We start from the raw sequence: 4467 nt of genomic DNA, 5'->3' as shown, positions 1-4467 counted from the left end.
CCCCCCACAATGGAATATCTGCTAATAAGTTTCTTAACCACTTTGCCTCTTGCCCGGCCAAGTCCAAAGCAATGAACTCAGATTCCATAGTTGACCAGGCAATACAAGTCTGTTTTGAAGGCTTCCAAGACACAGCTGCTCCACATAAAGTGAAAACATATCCACTAGTGGAACTTACCTCATCATTGTCAGACACCCATTTTGCATCACAATATCCTTCTAGTACAGCAGGATAACCAACATAATGCAAATCCCAATCCATAGTGCCTCGAAGATACCTCAATAGGCGTCTAAGAGCATTCCAATGTTGTCTATTAGGGATATGGGTATACCGACTATGTCTACTAACTACATAAGTTATGTCAAGTTGAGAGTAGTTCATAAGAAACATTAAAGTCCCAATTATTTTACCATACTCAGTTTGTGACACACTATTGCTATAATTCTTTTTCAGGTGAATGTTAGCATCATAAGGAGTTTTAACAAGCACAACATCATAACTGTTAAATTTTTTAACACTTTTTCCACATAATGAGATTGAGACAAAGAGAAACTATTACTAGTTTTGGTAACTTTAACACCCAAAATCACATCAATTTCACCTAAGTCCTTCATCTCAAACTTAGAGGAAAGATTTTTTTTTTTTTCATTAATAACATTAATATGTGTACCAAAAATCAACATATCATCTACATATAAGCAGACAATTACATAATTAGAACAAAACAATTTTTAGTACACATACGTATCAGCACGGTTCGCTATAAACCCAAAACTAAGTATGGTTTTATGAAACTTTTCATACCACTGTTTTGGGGCTTGTTTTATATAAAGATTTCTTTAACTTACACACTTTTTGTTCTTGTCCGAGAACCATAAACCCTGGAGGTTGAACCATATAAATTTCCTCCTTCAAGTCGCCATTTAGAAAAGCAGTTTTTACATCCATTATTTGATGCACAATCAGATTATAGGTAGAAGCTAAATCAAGTAAAGCCCATATAGAGGAGATCTTAGTCACAGGTGAATAAGTGTAAAAGAAATCACCACCAAATTTTTATGTGAACCCTTTGATCACTAGTTTTGCCTTATATCTTTCAACAGTACCATTAGTTCCAAGTAGTGGTGAAAGTAATACGGATAAAAACCGAAAACCGAACCGAACCAAACAAAATTAATAATTCGGATTGGATTTTTTTTGAATTCGGTTTGTATTGGATTGAAAAATTTGCAAATTTGATTTTTCGATTTGGATTCGGTTTTGGGCTTCACAAAACTGAAAAAACCAAACCAAACCAAAATATAATATATACATGCATGCTTAATCTGTAAAAGAGTGTAAACTAGGCCCAATATTAAGCCCATAGCTTCCCTTATTTATATAAATATGTTACAATCAGAAACCCTAAACCCCTTTTGTCCTTCATCTGACCCATTCTGCCTTTCTCCATCAACACTCTTTCTCATTTTGTCTCTCCTTTCTCTCTCATGTCGTCCCTTCTATTCTCCTTTTCTAACTAAAATGCTTCTTCTATTTCTTTTTTTTATTCTATTTCTATATCCTATAATTTTAATATATAAATTTTTTCAATTTGTTGGGTGATGTTGAAGATGAATACAAAGACTCAATTTCATTAAGATTGTATGCAAGGAAGCACAACAATACAAGATCTGAAGTGTTTTTTTTTTTAATGTTGTATCTTGGTTATTTATTGAGTATTTAAGCTGGTATAATTTGAATTTGTATAATAATTTAGATGGTTTACCTATCAAATTTTATTATTTTGTCTTTAAAATTAAAAATTTTGATAATAAATATTACAGACCTAAAAAAAAATAAGTAAAAAAATTTGGTTTCCTCTAAAAAAATTTTGGTTTATGGATTGGATTCGGTTTCAGCATTAGAAATTTGGTTCGGTTTGGATTTGGATTGAAAAAACAGAAACCAAATTATTTCGGTTTGGTTTCAGTTTAGGGAATAATCCGATTAAAAAACCGAACTTTCACCCCTAGTTATAAGTTTTCTTGTAAAATTCCACTTACAATCAATGGCTTTACTACCTTTAGGTAAATCAACTTGTTACCACGTATGATTAGACATGATGGGCTCTATTTGACTATTAACAACTTCCTCCCAAAAACTTTCATCAATTGAACTCATGGCCTTTTCAAACGTTTTAGGCTCATCATCAAACAAATGATAACATACAACAAGTTAATCTATTTCATCAACATCATTGAGTTCAATTAAGAAAGCACTCAAAAAATAAGGGCCGAAGCTAGTCTCAGTTCTATGTCTCTTACTTATCCTAGGTTATACAACATCATCATTTTGAACAACAGGAGAAGCAACAGGCATAGAAGAGGATGAAGGAGCAGAAATAGTCACACCATAAGATACATTATTTTTCTTCAAAGGAAAAATATGCTCAAAGAATTCCACAATTCTATATTCACACATAGATTTGTTATTTAAGCACATGAACCTGTAAGCTGCACTATTTGCAGCATAACCAACAAATATAGCATCAAAGGTTTAAGGTCTAATATTTTGTCGTTTAAAGGAAGGTAAGGCAACTTTAGCAAGACACCCCAAACTTTCAAATATTTAAGGTTATAGTTCATAGGAAGTTTTGTCAAGCTTTTTTAGAGGTACTTTGTTCAACACATAAGTAGCAAAAAGAATGGCCTCCCCCCCCCCCCCCCACATATTATTAAGAAAACTAGAACTAATCAACGTGGCATTCAACATCTCCTTAAGAGTTCTATTTTTCTTTTAAGAAATGCCATTTTGTTAAGGAGTATAAGGAGCATAAAGTACATGGATAATTCCATTTTTCTCACCAAGTCCTTTTAAAAAGGTGTTTCCATACTTTCCCCCCCTTGTCTGACCTAAGTCTTTTAATCTTACGGTCCAATTGATTCTCAACTTATGCCTTATAAATTAAAAACATGTCTTCCGCCTCATCTTTGGTCCTTAACAAATACACTTTGGTATATCTAGAATTTTCATCAACAAAGGTAATATAATAACGTTTGCCGCCTCTGCTTACGGTATTCTTAAAGTCAGCTAAGTTCGTATGAACTAATTCAAGCAATTCAGTTTGTCTACTAATCTAGTTTGAATGGCTTCTTGGAATGTTTAGTTTCAACACAAATTTCACATTTTTTTACCATTACAAACTAGACTAGGGATTAAAGACATGTTTCGCAAGCGTTTCGTCGAACCATAATTTACATGTCCTAATCTAGCATGCCAAAGATCAAAAGTCTCAACAATATAAGTAGAATTAGATGCTTTATTAATAAAATCAGCAACAAATACAGTTTCTAAAATAAATAGCCCACCCGACAGATATCCCTTCCCCACAAATTCATCATTACGAGATAACACTAACTTATCGCCTTTAAAAACAAGTTTCACACTAGCCTGGTTAAGAAGAGCACTAGAAATTAATTTTCTACGAAGGGAAGGGACATAAAAAACATTTTTCAAAGATCAAGACTTTCTAGAATTTAATTTAAGGAGAAAATTTCCTTTACCGAGAACTTTAGAACTGTTAGAATTTCCCATGAACACCTGATCAGGTTTGGCAATTCAAACTCACGGAACTCGGTGAAAAGGTCTTTGTTCGAACAGAAATGCTTGGTGGCTCCGGTGTCAACAAACCATTCTGCTTTGTTGCCGATAAGATTGATTTATGAAACTACGACAGTAATGGCATCATCAGATTCTTCAGCAATATGGGCTTGGTTCTTGTTCTGGTCTGAATTCTACCCAATGTTAGATGCATCTTTGCGGTTGTAGCATTGTCATGCCTTGTGTCCATGCTTTCCACAGATATAGCAGCCACCATTACTCTTTTCTGATTTGTTGTTTTATGCTCTTTTTGTTTTGAACTCCAAGCAGTTTCTGATTTTGGTTCATAAAATTTGCAGCAGCTTTGTTTTGTTTGTTGAACCTGTCATTTTTTGGAACAGAAGATTCCACAATAATAGCTTTAATAGAAAGTTTATAAGGGCAAGAGTCCTTATCCTTAAGGTGATTGGCTTCTTCAATCTTCATATGACCGACCAACTCCTTAAGTGACATATCCTTCTTATTGTGTTTGAGATGGTTGCGATAGTTGGACCACGAGTCAGGTAGCCTCTCGATCAGAACATTGGCTTGTAGAACCTTGCACATCTTCATACCTTCAACCAGAATGTCAGCAACTAGGTTCTCGTACTCATGAACTTGCTCCATGATCGGCTTGTCATCAACAATCTGGAATTTCAACCACTTTCCTGTTGAAAACTTCTTTTTTCCCGCATCATTATTCCCATATTTCTTCTTAAGTGTCTCCCAAACAGATTTAGCAGATTTGTTGTTGATGAAGAGATTGAACATGTTGGACATGTGACTCAAAAGATGACCTCAAACGAACTTGTTGTGCTTCTCATATTTAGCGATCTAATTGTTTAAGG

This window comes from Chenopodium album, chromosome 5, assembly GCF_948465745.1.
Source record: "Chenopodium album chromosome 5, dcCheAlbu1.1, whole genome shotgun sequence".
NCBI classification, from domain to species: Eukaryota; Viridiplantae; Streptophyta; class Magnoliopsida; order Caryophyllales; family Amaranthaceae; genus Chenopodium; species Chenopodium album.
The sequence above is the reverse complement of the archived record's forward strand: the minus strand, read 5'-3'. Positions refer to the sequence as shown.